This window comes from Phocoena sinus, chromosome 2, assembly GCF_008692025.1.
Source record: "Phocoena sinus isolate mPhoSin1 chromosome 2, mPhoSin1.pri, whole genome shotgun sequence".
NCBI classification, from domain to species: Eukaryota; Metazoa; Chordata; class Mammalia; order Artiodactyla; family Phocoenidae; genus Phocoena; species Phocoena sinus.
Window position 1 is genome coordinate 61,813,269 of NC_045764.1, and position 19,622 is coordinate 61,832,890.

Genomic DNA, 19,622 nt, shown 5'->3' on the forward strand with positions numbered 1-19,622 from the left:
AGTGGCCATGTGGCCTCCCCTCCCCCCTCTCCATCCTCCGCCTCTACAGACACTGTGAGGAGTGAAAGGACAACCACAGAAGAGTAGGGCGTTCTGTGCTGAGCGCTTTTGCTGTGCAAAGCTAAGTGCGATGTATCCGTGGGCCCTGGGGAGAGATTTTTTTATTTTAAAGGAAAGATGAAGGTAAAGGGAGAGCATGGCTCCCGTGAGAGGGGGCGGGCGGGTTGGAGAAGGTCTGGATATCTATCTGGTTCTGCTGATGGGAGGTCAGTGAGACAAAGGGGAGGTGCAGGAAAGAGTCCCGGGGCCCCCGAGTCCTGGAAGTCACAAGGCTCCTCTGGTAGCCTTCAGCTTGGTCCCCCGCAGCACACCTGTGCTTGGGGACAACATGGCCGATGCTCACCCCAGGTGCCGGCCAGCTCTATAGCTCCTGCCTTGGCTTCAGTGGAATGCTCAACACCTGAGCCAGGTCCGTTCTCCGGGTTTTTACATCTCTCAGCCACGCCCTTGATCCCGCCCTCTCACCTCCAGCCAATCCGAGAACCTCAGCGATCCCCACCGCCTCCACCTGCAGCAGCTGCTCTTGGCGTGTTCCGATGCCGGGTTACCCGCGCTCGTCTGCAGAAGCCCGGGCCTCCGCTTGCCCCACCCCGTCCCACCCCTGAGGGTGGTGGAGGGTTTGGCAGCCAAGTGCTTGTGCCAGTCGTAGGCCCCCGGGCCAAGCGGGCGCTGCCCGTGATTGCCCTTTCTGGAGGCGGTACCTTCTTCACGTGCGCCCTCTCCACCGGCAGGGCACGGATTCCAGGAACGGGGCAAGGGAGGGAGCTGTGGCGCGGGCTCTGGCTTCAGCCCAGTCCTGGGTCCCCTTGACAGGCCTCAGACTCGTCTGATAAATGGGGGTTTGTGGCTGCCGGGGTCCGCTCTGGGACGACTTAGCCTTTACTGCTAGGTCAGGCTTTCTAAGCCAAATAAATCCACCTTGGGCTGGAGCCTGCTGTCCCGTCCCCTCTCTGGCCCCGCTGTAGACTCATCCTCTCTTCCCCTGTCCTCTGCCTCCCAAGCCCACCATCCTCTTAAAGCCTGGCGGCTGAGCGTCCCAGCCCCACGCTGTTGCCGTGGGCTTTGGCTCCACCTAGTGGCACAGTGTTTAACTTCAGAGGCGCTGACAAGCTCTGGGGCGAGGGAGGCGGCTGGTACACTGTGGATACCTGGATGCCTCAAAGAGATCCAGGAGAGGACAAAGTGGCATTTCTCTGCCTCAGCCCTTGCTGCAGACCTGGCTGAAGGCTGCCTCAGCCCAGACCCTCCCTCCTGTTCCGAGGGAGGCTGGGGTACTTGGAGAGTACCAAGCGCAGATGTCCCTCCAGACCCCTCTGTCTCTGCAGAAGGCTTTGGTAACACCACAAGGGCTCTCAGAGGAACTAGTGCCCCTGCCATTCCTGGCCACATAACCATACCCCCCCCTGCCCGGGCTGGCCCTGACACCCAGCTGCTGCTGTCCCAGGGCCACCCCAATCCTGGGAGATCCTGCTTGCCTTCCCCTGAGAACTGGCACACAAACCAGCTCTATTCCCGCTTTTCTCCCTGCCCTCATTCTAGGTCCTTCTCAGCCATTTGCTCTCCCCAGCTTCTTCCTACTCTCCTCTCTGCACCATTCTGTCTGTCTGTATGTCTGACTGTATGTCTGTCTGCCAACCTTTCCACATCCTCTTTGTAGGGCACTGCCCTTGTGCCGCAGAGAAACCTCTCACAGCCCACTAGTCCTGATGTCACCTGCCCTGAACACAGGCTGTAGTCCCCATATAGGTTTGGGCAACTGGTCTGTGGCTGGCTGTGAAAACAAGGGCAAGTGGTCCCTCCCCCTCCCGCCACATCTACTCACCCTCCTTGGTAGGGAGGAAGCACCTGTGCCAACCTCCAAGCCTGGCCTGTTTCAGCCTCCACGCCCTTAGCAGCTCCAGCCACTGGTTGCAGTAAGGAAGCCCTTTCTTACGTGACATATGACATGACATGATATCACCCTGTTTTCATCCCTGATCTTAACTGGTGTCTTCCTCATTGGGAGTTAGACTCTGTCTCCACAGTCTAGCCAAGGTCACGTTTGTCCTTAGCGTGTGTGTGTGTGTGTGTGTGTATTTGTGTGTGTGTGTGTGTGTGTGTGTGTGTGTGTGTGTGTGTGTAAAGGGGTGTATGCTTGGGGTGGAGGATAGGGAAGATGTATTGGCCCAGGTTACTTCTATGTTGCCTGCAACAGGAGCCCATGGCCTGGGGCCTCCGCAGAGGCCCCGTTTGAATATTTGACAGCTGGGAAAAAATTACCGGCTCTAAAATAAGAACACCACAAAATTGAAATCAATAAATTCTTAATCAAATATCCTACTGTAATGTTATATCAACCTCATTAATTGTTAAATTTAGTATTCATAAAAATTTCGTTACATTTGAAAGAATGTGTGGGTTAGGTTTTTCTCATTTTATAAGAATTCCCCAATTGTAATTTAAATCAGTTACTCCTAGCCAAATGGTTTCAAGAGCAAATTTATAAATATCCTTTCAAAAATTTTACAGAGGTTTAAAATATTTTAATATGTTTGCACGGATGTGGGGTGCAGCTGTCAAAAATAAAAATGCCTGGGCTTATAGAGGTCCTAAAACTGTGCTTTGTCTCAGGATGAGGCAGGAGTCAGTGAGGCAGTGAGGCTGCTGGGGTAGGCATGGGACACAGGAAGGCCTCGGGACAGGGAGGGGACAGTGGTGGTGATGGGGAGAGAGAGGTGTAGTGTCTCCTCCCTGAAACCTGCCAGGGAATACTCTGGGCTACTTATTCACCTCTCAAGTTGGGGTACGGGGGCTCCTCTGGATTTACAGGGGTCTTATGGGTGCAGGGAGGGACCCACCAGGTAGATGAGGGAAGAATAGGGCTCAGGCTTGCACTCACCCCATGGGAAGTCCATGTGGGTGCTCGGCCCTTGTGGAGTAAGTTCTCATAGGAGGACTGTGATGGGTGGCACCAGGGGCCAGCCCTCAGAGATGTCCTTTGCAGGGATCCCCAAACTGGGAACATTTCTCTGTTGAGGGCTTTGGTCCCCTGGCTTCCAGGTCCTAACTTCTCCCCTCCTCCACCCTGTTTTACTCTCACCACAAAAGTTCTGTCAACTCTGTCCCATATTTTCCTTCATTTCACCCTCTCTGGCCAGAAGCAATAGCCCAGGATCCACTAAAAGAAACAGTTCCCCAAGGGGCTTCCCTGGTGGCGCAGTGGTTGAGAGTCTGCCTGCCGATGCAGGGGACATGGGTTCGTGTCCCGGTCCAGGAAGATCCCACATGCCGCGGAGCGGCTGGGCCTGTGAGCCATGGCTGCTGAACCTGCGCGTCTGGAGCCTGTGCTCCGCAATGGGAGAGGCCACAACAGTGAGAGGCCTGCATACCGCAAAAAAAAAAAAAAAAAAGAAACAGTTCCCCAGATGGGGTCCCCTCTCCTCCAGGGCACAAGCACTCAGTCTTTATCAACCTTGGCTACGTAATCGCCAGCCTGGGTAGGGAGGACAGATGTCATTCCATCCTGGGAAGGTCTCCTGACCCTCAGAAGGCCATATGACCCCTCCTAAGGTGAGAGAAAGAAGGGAAGGAAGGAACGAAGAAAGGAAGGAAGGAAGGAAAGAAGGAAGGAAGGAAGGAAGGAGGAGGGAGAAAGAGCAAAAGGAATTTAGTGCTAATTTAATAATAATAAAAAAATGTCTGGGACTTCCCTGGTGGCATAGTGGTTAAGAATCGCCTGCCAACGCAGGAGACACGGGCTCGAGCCCTGGTCCGGGAAGATCCCACATGCCGCAGAGCAACTAAGCCCCTGTGCCATAACTACTGAGCCTGCGCTCTAGAGCCCGCAAGCCACAACTACTGAGCCCACTCTCCACAACTACTGAAGCTCATACCCCTAGAGCCAGTGCTCTGCAACAAAAGAAGCCACTGCAAGGAGAAGCCCACACACCGCGAGGGAGAGTAGCCCCCGCTCTCCACAACTAGAGAAAGCCTGCATACAGCAACGAAGACACAATGCAGTCAAAAATAAAATCAAAAAATAAAATAAAATAAAATTTAAAAAAAAAAAAAATGTTTTAAGCGTCACCTTGTGCTCCTTAATATTAGAAAGGCCACAACCTTGAGACTGGTCTCCAGGGCCGATTTCTCTCCAAACATCTCTAGGTCCTTCCCACCCCCCACTCCAGACCATTTAGACTGTTCGTTAGAGTCAGGGTGGGGTTAGAACATAGAAGAAACTCACTCTGAGGAGGAAGTAAGGTAGGGGTGAGTGAAGTTTGACTTAGTGACAATTTGACACAGCCTGGATCTGTGCATGAGGAAAGAAACACATAATTTTCATGTATGGCATCCACACCCTAAGCTAAGTCACAGGGGGTAGCAGGGTGCTATCAAACGCAATGAAGTTAGGCGGGCTACTTTAAGAACCCATGATTTTCTAAGTACTTTATTATCTGACTTAATCCTTACAACAACTCCGAAGAGCAGGAATGATTAGCCCCATTTTTAAAAAATTTATTTATTTTTTGGTCGCGGGCACAGCTTGTGGGATCTTAGTTCCATGACCAGGGATTGAACCCAGGCCATGGCAGTGAAAGCGCAGAATCCTAACCACTAGGCCACCAGGGAACTCCTGATTAAGCCCATTTTAAAGATGAAAAAATTAAGGCTGGAGTAGCTTGTCCAAGGCCACATGTTCATTCAGTGGTTGACCTAGGATTTAAACCCACGTCCCTCTGGCTCCAAAGCTTTTGCTTGTTTCACAGTGCAGAATAGCATTACTGTGTCTGTGGTCTGCCCAGTGCCTCCCTGAATTGGAGACTGCCTTTTCCCCATCCTGAGGCCCCATCAACCACAGAGGCTGCTGGTCCCTGGCTGCAGGGGTGGGTGGTGACACAATCCTGCCCATCAGGCCTAGTACAATGGCCCTGTTCACTATGATTGACTAAGAGGTCTGCATGTGACCCCAACTGGCCAATCAGACCTCCTCTGTAAGATCTGTGGTTGTTGGAGTAGGGGGTCCCTCTACCTCTAGGAGGGTGAGCCCTGGGGATCATGGAGTCTGCAGCTGCCTTGGCTGCTTCTTGCCATATGCAGGTGGCTGCAGGAGGACACAGACAACATGGAAGAAAGGAGAATCAAGAGACAGGGAGAGGGCTTCCCTGGTGACACAGTGGTTAAGAATCGCCTGCCAATGCAGGGGACACTGGTTCGAGCCCTGATCCGGGAATATCCCACATGCCGCGGAGCAACTAAGCCCGTGTGCCACAACTACTGAGCCTACACTCTACAGCCCGCGAGCCACAACTACTGAAGCCCACATGCCTAGAGCCCATGCTCCACAAGAAGAGAAGCCACCGCAACGAGAAGCCTGCACACCTCAACGAAGAGTAGCTTGCCGCAACTAGAGAAAGGCCGCGCGCAGCAACGAAGACCCAAAAGAGACAAAAATAAATAAATTTAAAAAAAAAAAAAAGAGAGACAGGGAGAGAGGGCGTGTGAGCCCTGAAACACCACTGGATCACCAGCTTCTATGCTGACTTTTCCAATTTATGTCAATGAATTTTTATTTATGTATTTATTTTTGTTTAAGCCAGTTTGAGCTAGATTTCTGCCACTTGCTACTGAAAGAATTCTGCCAAATATTATTCTATAATTAAAAGTGTTACAGACATGAAGTCTCTTCCCTATTGGAAGGGGAAAGGTAATTGCAGTAGTCAGAGTTGTTGATGGCAAGTGACAGAAACCCAGCTTGATTTGGGTGGTGCAGACTGGGGGTTTACCAGAAGGAAAGAGGTGTAGCTGGGCCTCTGGGGCTCTGGGAACAGAGACAAGGTCTTGGCCATGACCTGTGTGCTTAGAGCTCTTCTCTGAGTTTTTCTGGCTCTGGTTTCATTCTCTTCACTCACTTCCTCCCTCCGGGTGGACAGAACATGGCCTTACTCCTCACTGCTTGGCCACCAGAGAAGGATTGTTGCTCTTTCCTCACATGAACTTTGGAAGGTTCTGGAAGGGACCATGAATGGTCCAGTCTGGGTGAGTCGACACTCAAGTAGAATTGTTCTCTGTGGCCAGGACCCATCTCTGTGTTTTTGGGGTCTTTCCCAGAGAAGAGGCTGTCATCATGAGACATGGAATTACCCCACAGTGTCTACCACAGAAATGAAAATACTGGTCATCTATTCTGTGCCAGGCACTGTGCTAGATGCTGGGGATTTCTGAGTTTCCAGGCACACTTCTGCCCCCCTGCAAGTTCTGCAGTGATTAAGTAATAGACCCAGATGTCAGACAGGGTCAGATTGTCAGCTTTATTCTTAGATGGAAGAACCAGGCTTCCTTCACCTTCTTCCCTGACTTGGCCTAATTTACTGCAGTCAAGACTGCTATCTGGGTGTGTTACCATCAAGATAAAAACTACATTTCCCAGTCTCCTTGTAGCTAGGTGCAATCATTCAGGTAAATTCTGGCCAATGAGATGTAACTGGACTTGTGTGGGACCTCGAGGAAGGCTGCTTACATGGAGCTGGCTCAACAGGGAGGGCTCCTTTTGTCTTCTGTAGTTCTTCCTCCTTTTTCTGGCCAGAAGCATGGTTAGAGCTCTGACAGCATCTTGGACCATGACGTGGCCATGGGGCTGCAAAGCGGGTGCTAGCATGAATGGAGCAGAAAGATGGAGCCTGGGTTTTCCACAGGACTGACCAACTAGCCCCGGACTGACCTTTATGTGAGAAAAAACCCACTCTTATTTTGTGTAAGCCTGTGGTTTGGATTTTCTGTTTATCCATCCAAATCTGATCCCAATCAATATAATCACCTTCTCGGTCATAGGCAGAATTTTAGATGGAGTTAAAAGTGTACTACTTCCACTCTGAGAACTACAGGATAGTTCCAGAATGCAAGAGATGAGGGGAGAGGAGAGAACAAGGGCTTTGTAAGCACTGACCAGCCCTCCTGAGACAGCCAAGAGGGGCTCGGGCATGCCTGCTCATGAATCCAACCGCATCCCTCAGAGAATTCACGTTCCCATTGTGAAGGGCTTGGTGAGGGTGGACCACAACTTCCCGTCACTTTTGAGAGGGTGAAAGTTTCAGTTTGGGCACTGGCAGGAACAGAAAGGGAGGAAAAAATAATATACATATGTATATATAATATATTATAGGAAATACATATATCTCTCTCTCTCTCTATGATTTCATTACTTCCTACTATACTTGGGCTGGGGCTAATTTTTCCATGAACAGATGAGGAAGCTGAGCATTTGCCCCGAGCCCCACAGCTGGTTGGGGTAGATGTGAAACTCGACCACATATTTGTCAGATTCTTAAAATTGTTTACGATTTTCCCATGACATGCAGGTGCTGAACAGAGTTGGAAGTTGAAGGCATAGGGAGGGTGTAGGACCCATCAAAGTCTGAGCGCATGAACCTGGTCTCATTGCTGGGACTCAACTGAAAGGTCTCCCTGGGTTGGGTTTTGATCTTAAAAGTCTAGTATTTGAACATTCTGTCTGGGAAACAAAATGAGAAAATGCCAGCTGTGTGACTGTCCTAGAGTTCATTCTTTTTTTAAAAAAATTAATTATTTATGTGTTTATGGCTGCGTTGGGTCTTCGTTGCTGCACGCGGGCTTTCTCTAGTTGCGGTGAGCGGGGGCTACTCTTTGTTGTGGTGCGTGGGCTTCTCATTGCGGTGGCTTCTCTTGTTGCGGAGCTCCGACTCTAGGCACACGGGCTTCAGTAGTTGTGGCTCACGGGGTCTAGTGCGCTGGCTCAGTAGTTGTGACGCACAGGCTTAGTTGCTCTGCAACATGTGGGATCTTCCTGGGCCAGGGCTCGAACCTCTGTCCCCTGCATTGGCAGGCGGATTCTTAACCACTGCGCCACCGGGAAAGCCCCAAGTCCTGAAGTTTATTCCTTTCTTTTTAAATAAATAAATAAATTTATTTATTCATTTGTTTATTTACTTATTTATTTATTTTTGGCTCTGTTGGATCTTCGTTGCTCTGTGCGGGCTTTCTCTAGTTGTGGTGAGCGGGGGCTATTCTTCGTTGTGGTGCGCAGGCTTCTCATTGTGGTAGCTTCTCTTGTTGCGGAGCACGGGCTCTAGGCGCGCAGGCTTCAGTAGTTGTGGCACGTGGGCTCAGTAGTTGTGGCTTGCAGGCTCTAGAGCTCAGGCTCAGTAGTTGTGGCGCATGGGCTTAGTTGCTCCACGGCATGTGGGATCTTCCTGGGCCAGGGCTCGAACCTGTGTCCTTTGCATTGGCAGGCAGATTCTTAACCACTGCACCACCAGGGAAGTCCCTGGAGTTTATTTTTGACCGAGTCTCCTCATCAGATGGAGGGCGCTCCTAGGCTGATTGTTACTTAAGAAAGAGCTCACTGGCTCCTGTGCGCAGGGCAGCCCAGTGGGTGGGTGGGCAGTGTCCTGGATACCTCCAGCCAGTGGGTAGGATTGTCCTTGAAATATACCATAGGTTGGGAATTCCCTGGTGGTCCAGTGGTTAGGGCTCAGTGCTTTCACTGCTGTGGCCCAGGTTCAATCCCTGGCTGGGGAACTTAGATCCGTGTGGTACAACTAAAAAAAAAAAAAGAAAAAAAAAAATATATATGCCACAGGTGACTGGACTATGTGACTCTGTGCTGTCTTCTTCATTCCTACCAGGGGATCAGGAGACATTTGATTCCAAGCAGTAGAAATCCCCACTCAGACTAGCTGAAACTATAAAGAGAATTCGTCGGCTCATGTAACTGGAAAGTCTCCAAGGAGGCTCGGTTTAGAGCTGGTTTAATCCAACATTTCTACAGTGGCATCAAGGGCCTGATTTCTTTACATCTTTCTAAAAACTGGCTCCCCTGTGTAATTGCAAAGATGGCTGCCCAGAATTTGGGGGGCTGTAGGCTTCCTCAGTGAGGATTAAAATATGTCCACAAATTCCTTGACACCTCTTTTAAAAGGTGGAAACCCAATTCCCTTCTCCTTGAGTGGGGCTTGACTTAGGGGCTCGCTTCTAACAAATAGAAAAAAGCAGAAGTGACAGCATGTAAATTCAGAGATTAGGGCATAAAAGAGAATGCAGCTTTCAGCTTGCTGTCACTCAGATCACTTGCTCTGGGGAACCAGCTGCCATGTTGTGAGGACACTCAAGTATCCCTGGAAGATGTCCCTGAGGTGAAAAACTGAGGCCTCTGATCAACATCCAGGGAGAACTGAGTCCCCCTACCAGCAGCCACTGAAAGGTCTTGAGGTAGTGCCAGTTTAATCCAATGAGCTTGGAAGCTCATCCTTGGCCCTGGACAAACCTCAGGTGACAGCAGCTCTCATGAGAAACCCTAAGCTAGAGCCATCCAGCAGAGCTGCTCCTGGATTCCTGGCCCTCATGAACTGTGAGGTAACAAACATTTGTTGTTTAAGCCACTGAGTTTTGGGGTAGTTTGTTAAGCAGGAATAGATAACTAACATAGTCATCCTTGTCCAAAGAGAAAGATATGCTTCTAGAAATTCTTTCAGAAAAGTGAAGAAGCCTCTCTCCCAGAAGCCGTCCTCATACCCTTCCTCACGTCTTATTGATCACAGGCTCGGACTGATCACAGGCCTGTTCTTCAAACAGTGACTGGCGAGGGGGTAGGATGAAGCTGATAGCCTCTGGCCTGGGCCACTCCTGGGGGTCAGTGCCCCAGACACATGGGCTGAGGGGGAAGGATGGAGGCCTGACCAGAGTTGAGGTGCTGTCAAGAAAAGGACCATAGTCTTTCACGCCGTACCAGTTAGGGTTCCTTCCACGGAGGACTGTGGGACCCACTTAAAGAGATTGGCTTTAAGTCAGAAATATACAAATTTCACCTTGGTTCTAAGATTCTATGAAGGAAAACAAGTTGACTGCTTTTCTTTGGGGAAGCTCATTGCCCCAGTGCTGCCTGTGAGACTTGGCCTTCCCGGGCTGATGTCATTCCAGGCTCAAGGTCATCAGTGAGGCAAAGCAGGCTCCCGCCAGACTCTCTTTATCAGAAAGTCATGCCTGGATGGGGCAGTGGCCCCTCCTCTATAGGAGAACAACGACCACTCTTGACAAGTGCAGATAGAAAACAATATAAATATAAGATAAACAAATAGAATATATAAATATAAAATACATATAAATTTAAAAACATATTTTTTTTCTAAAAATCTGCTGCTCCGAATTTGTTGGAAGTGATCCAACACTATTGGAATCCTGGGTCAAGTGGCTGTGTAGGGACAACTTTTACTGTTCCGGGTGATCTACGGGCTGATAAACACAACAGAAGGGTTAGGAGGATGTCAGCTTGTGAGTGTGTGAGCCCGTGTGTGTGCGTGTGTGTGTGTGTGTGTGTGTGTGTGGTAACAGCTTTGTTGAGATGCAGTTCGCATACTACACAATTCACTCACTTAAAGTGTATAATTCAACGGTTCTTAGTGCGTTCAGAGAGTTGTACAGCCATTACATCAATCAATTTTAGAACATTTTCATGTTCATCCCCCTGCAAAGAAACCCATTCCCTTTAGATATCATCCCCTTAGCTCGAAGCAACCGCCACTCTTTCTGTCTCTTATATGTGTGCTTTAAATATATCCTTTATTTGCCAGCAGGTAACATTTTGGGGGGGGAAAAAAAGGAGAAATATCATATTGTCCAATGTAAAACATAAGGTAGAGTGTAGACTGTAGTCATGAAGTGCGCTACATGGTGTGTGTGCTTCCTGACAAGTACGCTTTCATCTAGTGGGCTGTAGTTTTGTTGAAATTCTATTATGATTGATCCTTGTTGTCTGGGGAAGTGGTGGGTGCAGGGAGAGGCTGTGTGTGGTGGCTGGGATGGGTCTGGGGGTGTGGTGTGGTGGGAAGGGGCTGAGGAGACAGATCAGAGAGGAAAGCAACAGAGCCAGTGTGTAGACTGGAATTGACATCCTGGGTTTGGTGCTGACCTGATTGGCCAAGATCTTGAAGTGAGTCCAGAGTGGCCTGACCGCAGACCTCAACTCAAGGGATCCGGGGCTCCTTCTGAGTCAGCCATGCTGAATTACAGCCCCAGATCAGGGCCAGCTGGGGAGGGATGACGAGGATTGGAGTTCAAGGTGAAATTGCTTTGTTTGTTCAAGTTCTTCCAAGGCCTGGGGAATAAAGGCCTTCTCATCACCTCCTCTTCTTGCTCTGGCCTTCCCCACTGTCATAGCCAGGCACCTACTCTGTGGAAGTCTGCAGTGATTGCCCAGCTGGCATTACACAGGGCAGGCTGTGGGGAGGAGTCAGCCATGCCTCTCCAAATGGCCACTCCTTTTTTCTTTGGTTTGTTTTAAATGATAAATCTTCTATGAGGCTGAGTTTATTATTATATTTTAAAAATTGTATTTATTTGGCTGTGTCGGGTCTTAGTTGTGGCACGTGGGATCTTTTGTTGTGGCGTGCGGGCTTCTCTCTAGTTGTGGTGCTGGCTCCAGAGCGCGTGGGCTCAGTAGTTATGGTGCGCGGGCTTATTTGTCCCGCGGCATGTGGGATCTTAGTTCCCCAACCAGGGATTGAACCTGCGACCCCTGCATTGGAAGGTGGATTCTAAACCACTAGACCACCAGGGAAGTCCCTCTAAGTGGCCACTCTTGACTTGGGCCCCTCTAGCTCTTTGGGGGCCTCGAGGCCTGGCTTCAGGCTTGCTTCTGCTCCTGCCTTGCTCTAGTGACCCAGGGTAGGTCTCCGCCCCTCTCTGGGGTCTTCCGAGCTGTACCATGGGAGACCAAAGAAATGACCCTTAAGGGCCTTTCTAGGTCTCTCAGCCTAGCTCAGTTAGGGTAATGAGGTCACTGCTCTACAGTTTGCAGGGTTTTGTCACATTGTTACTGCTCTCATTAGTGTCCTCAGGTCCACTTCTCAGTGGCATGGTGATGGGGCTGAGAGCCCAGGCCTGGGAGAGGGATAACCTGAGTTTGAATCCCCGCTCTGTCTCCAGTTAGTGCTGTATCTTTGGGCAAACACCCATTCTGTCTAGGCCTCAGTTTCCTCATCTGTAAAACAGGGAAAACATTGGAACCTACCTCATAAGGGAAGTGTGAAGATTATGTGGAATAATGCCTGTAACATGCCCTGCACATAGTAAACATTCACTATATTCTATCAATACAGACAGGGAAAGCTACAGGGCTTTTCCAGGTGCAGAAATGAAAAACCAGGCTCTTTTTGATTTTTCTGAATCCAGATGCTTGGGAGGCAAGCAGCCTAGGAGCACACCTCTCTACTTCTGTTGAGGCTGTCTGGTTGGCCCCCATTGGCAGTGTGTTAAAGGGGGCTGAGGAGGATTCGGGAGCCATGGACCAGGAGGTCAGGATGAGACAGAGATGTGGGTGGCCTGCGGGGTGAGTGTCAGGAAGCTGAGCAAGGCTGTGTGCTGCTCACTGGGGGCCGAGTTCTTCTCTCTTGTAGGGGTACAGGGCAGGGCCCCAGGCAGAGATACAGTGCCCAGGGAGTCATTTCCCATCTTGCAATTTGTTTTACTCCTCCCTCACCCGAGACCTTCTCATCACTGCCAGGCATGGTGTGACTCAGAAAGAGCTTTCTCTGAAGCCGATCTCCTTCCTGTTCCCACCGGCTTTGCCCCCACTCTCTCAATCCCCTGCACCTGGACTCCAGGCCCTGCCTCCCACCCTGGCCTCTCCTTTTCCCTCTGCTCCTCTCTGCCTACATAGGTTTCCCTTATATTGCCCCAAAGAAGGAAAGCGAAAGGTGCCCTGATTGGACCTGTCTGCCCCATTCGGGCACTGTCCAGTTTCCTTCCACCCATCACCTCACTCCTCCATGGGAAGGTCCACACCCATGATTCTGGAGTGCAAGGCTTCTGCAGAGGACTCTGAGGACAGGATTCTCTGACTTCCGATGACCCTGTCAGGTGACTCATATACTGAGGTGGACGCTCTCAGTGAAGATCCATAAGTTTCTTGGGTCACCAGCTGGTAAGAGGCAGAACCATAGCCAACCTGGTTGACTTGATTCTGAGCTGTGATCTAACTAACCCCTCCCTGTTTCATCCTCTCCCATTCCCTTCTCATTTGCTCTCTGGAACTGATCCTTCAACTGTTGCCTTGGAGAGGAGGAAATTGGCATGAAACCAGCAAGCTTCTCCTTTCCTGGATTCTCATCTGAGAGCCCATGGAGGCCGCTGAGCCTTCCTGGAGAAAATCCCGCTTCACCCCTCTCTTTGGAGTCCAGAGTCCTTCTAGCCTTCCCTGCTTCATGGCTTTCTCACCGCCTCCCCTAACTGTGTTGTCCCTGAGGGCAGGGCCCGCATGGCCCTTGGACCCCTCCTCTAAGCCATCACCTGGCTCAGTGTCTGGAATAGAGATGTCGAATGCTGCAGGCATGGGAATAAATAAAAGCACCAGTCCCCCCACCCCTTGGTTGTGACCTGACATGATCTGTTCCTACCTTATCACCCAAGTTGAATTCTGAACCTCAGAGTTTTGAACTTAAAAGAATAAGGCACAGGGCTTCCCTGGTGGCGCAGTGGTTGAGAGTCCGCCTGCCGATGCAGGGGACACGGGTTCGTGCCCCGGTCCTGGAAGATCCCGCGTGCCGCGGAGCGGCTGGGCCCGTGGGCCGTGGCCGCTGAGCCTGCGCGTCCGGAGCCTGTGCTCCGCAACGGGGGAGGCCACAGCAGTGAGAGGCCCATGTACCGCAAAAAAAAAAAAAAGAATAAGGCACAGATAACCTCGTTCACAGAATGTGATACAACTTTTCCAAGAGATAGCTCACTAGTATTTAATAATAAATGAGAAATGCTTATGACAATTTTGGTAACGATGCGGCAGCACAGGAAGTTGTATGAATGTGATGATCATAGCTGTGTGCACAGAACACCTGGAGGGTTTCTGGGTCAAAGCGTTGAGGTTTGCTCCTTGGATTCATTGAAGCAGGAAGGCTCTGGGCCTGGGGACACCAGCCACAGTGAGGTAAGTGAGAGGTCTCATACTGAAAATTACAAGATTCTTCCTTGGGGAAAATGATCAGCCTAGGTGAAAAGTCATACAGCCGCTGACATTGGGGATCTGTCAGAGTCCTCTCTGATGATTTGCCCCAAAGCCACAGCTGGGCAAGCCCTGCTCACCTGCTCCAAACTGGTCAGCCTTTTGGGTCCTGACTGTTAAATTTGGAGTCCACGCAGGACAACTAGGGATCTGCCAAAAATTAGTAGGCATTTGAGGAAACTTCTAACATGAAGGGTGGGGACCAAAACAAATAGAAAAAGGAACTCAGAGGAAACAGAGATGATACAGAGAACAAAAGAAAACTGAAAACAAAAAAACTTAAAAAAAAACCCCTATGATTAATATCTTCAGAGGTTTGAGAAACTGTCATGTCCATATTATGTCCAAATGCAGATACAGTAAACGGCCCTAGGAAACTAGACAATGGATAGTGGAAATAAAAATTGCAACAGAGGGGCTGGTGGCTGAAGTAGGGTGTCTCTCATTAGGTGGAATAAAGAGACCAAGAAATGTAATACAGGAGAGAAAAGAAAAAAAAAAGATAAATCTAGGAGGTTCACATATAACTACTGGGAGTTCTAGAAATAGAGAAAAGAGAAAAAAAAGGGAGAAATTATGAAATAAATTATACAAGAAAATGTCCAGGAATTTGAGGATATAAGTTTCCAGATTAAAAGGGCTTACTGGGACTTCCCTGGTGGTCCAGTGGTTAAGAATCCACCTTCCAATGCAGGCGAAGCAGGTTTGATCCCTGGTCAGGGAACCAGGATCCCACATTCCACGGGGTAACTAAGCCTGTGTGCTGCAATTACTGAACCCGTGTGCCACAACTAGAGAGACTGCCTGCCACAATGAAGAGCCTGTGTGCTGCAACTAAGACCTGACGCAGCCAAGTAAATAAATAAATTAAATTAAATAAAATAGGGCTTCCCTGGTGGCGCAGTGGTTGAGAGTCCGCCTGCCGGTGCAGGGGACACGGGCTCGTGCCCCGGTCCGGGAAGACCCCACATGCCACGGAGCGGCTGGGCCCGTGAGCCATGGCCGCTGAGCCTGCGCGTCTGGAGCCTGTGCTCTGCAATGGGAGAGGCCACAGCAGTGAGAGGCCCACGTACAACAACAACAACAAATAATAATAATAATAAAATAAAATAAAATAATAAAATGGCTTACCCAGTAACCAGCCCAAGAACTAATGTGACAAGATGCATTGTGAAATTTGAAGCAGCCAAAATAAAGAGAAGGTCCTATGAACAACTGGAGGGGGGGGAAAAGACAAATGTGAAAGCTCAGGAATCAGAATGGATTTGGATTTTTCAGCAGCAATTCCAGAATTCTATATCCAGCTAAACTTTCAACCAGGGTGAGGGTAGAATAAAGACATTGTCAGATAAGCAGGATCTCAACATTTTACATTTCATGTACTCTTTCTAAGTAAGGTACTGAAAACAGGAGAGATACAGGATCCAGGAAGCAAGGACTAAGGGAAATACATCAAAATGTATGCCCACCATCAAGTTCTACCTACAGTTTACCCTAAAAGGAATGCAGGAATGAAGGAATGAAGCACTCTGTCCTCTGGGAAAACAGGTAGAACAGGCCCTCAGAAGTTAGATATTTTCAGGAGAAAATTGTCTGAACCCAGATTCTTGCATCTTCTCATACTTAGAAAAGCATTAAAATAATTTACCGCGATATCGGTTCCTCGTGACTAACAGTAACCTTCTACCGAGATGTGTGTTTGACTGCATGTACCCCTTCTCCAAAATCACGTATATACTGACCTCCCCTCTTACCTCTTTGGGTCAGTTCCTCAGAGCTATCTGAGCTGCTGTGTCCTGGGCTATATTCCTCTGTAAGTCCCCCAATAAAACTGAAACTCACAGTTCTCACATTGTGCATTTTTTTTCAGTCCACATATGGTTTATGTTTATCTCGGGGTGATGGAATGACAGGTGTTAGAGTGGCAGTCCCCATAACAAACCTATTTGTTTCCATCAAACACCACTTTGTTATGAGACTTCCTCTCTTTTGTTCCCAGAATGTCCCCATAATGAGTCTATAGGGCACAAATTAAAAGTAGGATGATACATAATGATCCATCTTAGCTGTATTAATTTAGCTGCAAACGATGTTTGTCATGTAGAAGTGTGATGGACTTTTAGCAGTATAATAGTTGTTTACTATTGATTCATTGAGCATTCTTAGTTGTCAAGAACAGAATTCACTCTAGCTAATATTTCTCAGGGAAGGAATTTATCAGGGGATACTATATAGTTTACAAAATCTCCGGGAAGGAAGATAATCAGGCTTGGATGCCATGGTGTCAGGAACATCAGTTGAATCACATCCAGGGATGCCTTGGTGGCCACCCACTGACCCCACAGGGCTCACATGCTACAGCTGGCCCAGGCTGGAGGTCTCTGCCACCATGGGTGCCAGATACCTTCCACATGGTGCTGCCTCTCCATGTCACTACCTTCTCAACTAAAATTTCACAAGGGAGCATTTGATTGGTGGAGCCCAAGTCATCGACTTGCCTGGGTACCAGGTATAAGGGATGCTGGGAAAGTGAGCTTCTGGCTTCTGCCTCCAGAGGTGGTGTGAAGTTGTCAGATGGAGAATCTCCAGAAAGAGCAATGTATGGGCATTTGTCCCTGGGCAGCCCAGCACTGGATGTCCAGCAGTTTTTGATATAAGCCAGTTTTTGTTTTGTTTTGTTTTTTTGCGGTACGCGGGCCTCTCACTGTTGTGGCCTCTCCCGTTGCGGAGCACAGGCTCCAGACGTGCAGGCTCAGCGGCCATGGCTCACGGGCCCAGCCGCTCCGCGGCATGTGGGATCTTCCCAGACCGGGGCACGAACCCGTGTCCCCTGCATCGGCAGGCGGACTCTCAACCACTGCGCCACCAGGGAAGCCCTAAAAGCCAGTTTTTGATTCATTGGCCCCATAAACAGTGAGTCTGATGTCTGCCTTCTGGGCCAGCAGGACAGAGGTTCAGATGTGGCAATGCTATCATTCTTGTGGGAACCCACTGAGTGAATTGCTGCCCCTTCCCTGCCAGAGGGCAGTGCTGTGCAGAGCTTCTCAGGGCCGGGGCTTCCAGTACCCTCCCCGGTCCTCTGGGCTCTGCCCCCAGTGACTATTCGCTCACCCACAGCCAGGGGCTTCCTTCCTTCCACTGTACCTAAGGATTGAAGATTTGCACTAAAGCTTGATTTGGGTTTAACTCCTAATTAGAGAGGCAGTGTCGTCTTTGTAACGGCCCATTGTGGTTTTTTGTTTTGTTTTTTGATTTATCTATTTTATTTATTTATTTTTGGCTGTGTTGGGTCTTCACTGCTGCTGGCAGGCTTTCTCTAGTTGAGGCGAGCAGGGGCTACTCTTCGTTGCGGTGCACGGGCTTCTCATTGTGGTGGCTTCTCTTGCTGTGGAGCACAGGCTCCAGGCGCACGGGCTTCAGTAGTTGTGGTGCACAGGCTTAGTTTCTCCAGGGCATGCGGGATCTTCCCAGACCAGGGCTCGAACCCGTGTCCCCTGCGTTGGCAGGCGGATTCTTAACCACTGCACAACCAGGGAAGCCCTAGGCCCATTGTTTTTTTATAGGAAAAAGAATCTATTAGAAAAAGATGAATGGTTTTCTTTACATTTTAATTGTATATATTCCATAGGATACAAATGTCACAAGTTTATGGCTCAGGTGAATTTTTACATACGTAAACACACAGATCAAGACAGAGAAATTTCCAGCAGCCCAGAAATTTCTCCCATCCCCTCTCCTAGCTACTACCCCATGAGAGCACCACTTCTAACACCATAAATTCATTTTGCCAATTCTTGAACTTTGTCAAAATGGAATCCAACAGTATGTACTCTTCTGTGTCTGCCTTCTTTCACTCAACATGAAAGACTCAGGAGGTTTTAATTTTTCTGTTTGTCCTTTTCCTTAGTGTTCTACAGTGAGCAAATATTCAGTTTTATTTTTAGATAGCAATATCTTTAAAAATAATAGCAATACCTGTTAATTACAATGTTTTCAGAAAATATAGCATTTTTTTTATGAGCAGAAAGAGTAGAACTTTAAAAATCATGAAACTATACAAAAACAGTTTATAATCATATACATATAAATAATGGAGCTGCAACTAAGATGTATGTTGCCCCAAAGCTGCAAGGTGGCTCCGACCTCCTCTTGGGCCCCTCATTATTACCTCTAACCCCAGGCTGTCTGCACATGCTCATGGATGTCTGCCAGAAGCTAGTGTTACCGAACCAAATTTGGGTCTGTTTGTCTGATGTGCAGCAAAGCTAACCTGCTGACACCAGGTTGTGGCAAAGGAGAGTACAGTGTTTATTGCAGGGCGCCGAGCAAGGGAGTAGGAGACAAGCCTCAGATCCCCTCCCACTCAGTCTTTGAGTTAAAGGTTTTGTAAAGGGGAAGAACAAAGAAGTTGGGGTTAGTCACGGTCTTGTGACATTTCTGTGACATTTCTTAATCATAGGAGTCAGGATGTCTCTGGTTTACCATCTCTGGCCAAGTGGTCCATGGCTTGGGGGTCTGTTAGCTCATCTTGTCCTGGAGAAACAACCTGAGTTTGTACATTGCTGATGATGGCTACAGCAACAATTTTAGTACATTAATGATGTTATTGACAACAACAATTTAGTCATCTGACTCTGGTAGCACAGTTAGAACAGGATTGAGGTCAGAGGGGATGAGAAAGGGAATAAAGTTTTGGACAGAGAGATTAATCATGAACTTGATAAGGGAACTCAGTTTTAGGGGGACTCAGTTTCAATGCGTCCCAGAGCAGGGGTTAGCAGGAGGCCCCAGCAGAGGACTGGCACAAATCTATACCATTTCAAGGGCCCACTGGGGCTGGCACTGAGGACAGAGACAGAGGGGTCTCCTTGTGCTTTGGGGAGCCTCTCTGACTGCAGGAAATCCAGACCAAGCCTTGGTACTATCAACTGAGAAAGCACAACGTCAGAGCCGTGGGTTTCAGTTTTATTTGGGGACTTACTGAGGCCTGTCAGGAGGAAAACATTTTCCTCTACCTTTCTAGTTTCTTCTGGCTGGTCTAGGAATGAAATTGACACGAGACAGATTAACAGGAGAAAAGAAAACAAAATTTAGTAACATGAACACAGGAGAAAGACTCAGAAGAACTGAGTAACTCACCAAAGTGGCTGAAACCTTCACCATAAACACCATCTTCAGCTGGAGACAAAAGAGGATTCTGGAGGTAGGGGTTTAGGACTTTGAAAGGGCGTGGAGATGGGAAAGCAAATGTTTGGTAAATCAATGTTTGCTGGCCATGCAGAGACTATGGGATGCAAGGTGGTCTCTGGTCTCTAAGAATTTCCCTCACCACACATAGCTCATATTCTTTGCCGATGTCTCTGGTGATTCCTGAAACAGGCCCTCTATCTAACTTCTTTAGGCAGTTAGGGAGAAGGTCAAAAGTTCCTTCCTGAGTCTTTTGATTGTTCTCATCTTGAAATAATCTGCATTCCAAAGAGACATTTTGGGGTGGCAAGTTTTGCTTCCCTACAGTCCTGCCTTTGAAACTTTTTAAGAATTTTCACCGTCCAGAAGCTGA

General features: G+C 48.8%; 1 non-coding gene across 1 annotated transcript; it reads left to right on the top strand.

Annotated features, from left to right (window-relative positions):
• Positions 1-8,520: 8,520 nt before the first annotated feature.
• On the top strand, positions 8,521-8,592 carry TRNAE-UUC. The gene has a single exon. It is a non-coding gene; the product is annotated as a tRNA-Glu (tRNA).
• Positions 8,593-19,622: the final 11,030 nt, after the last annotated feature.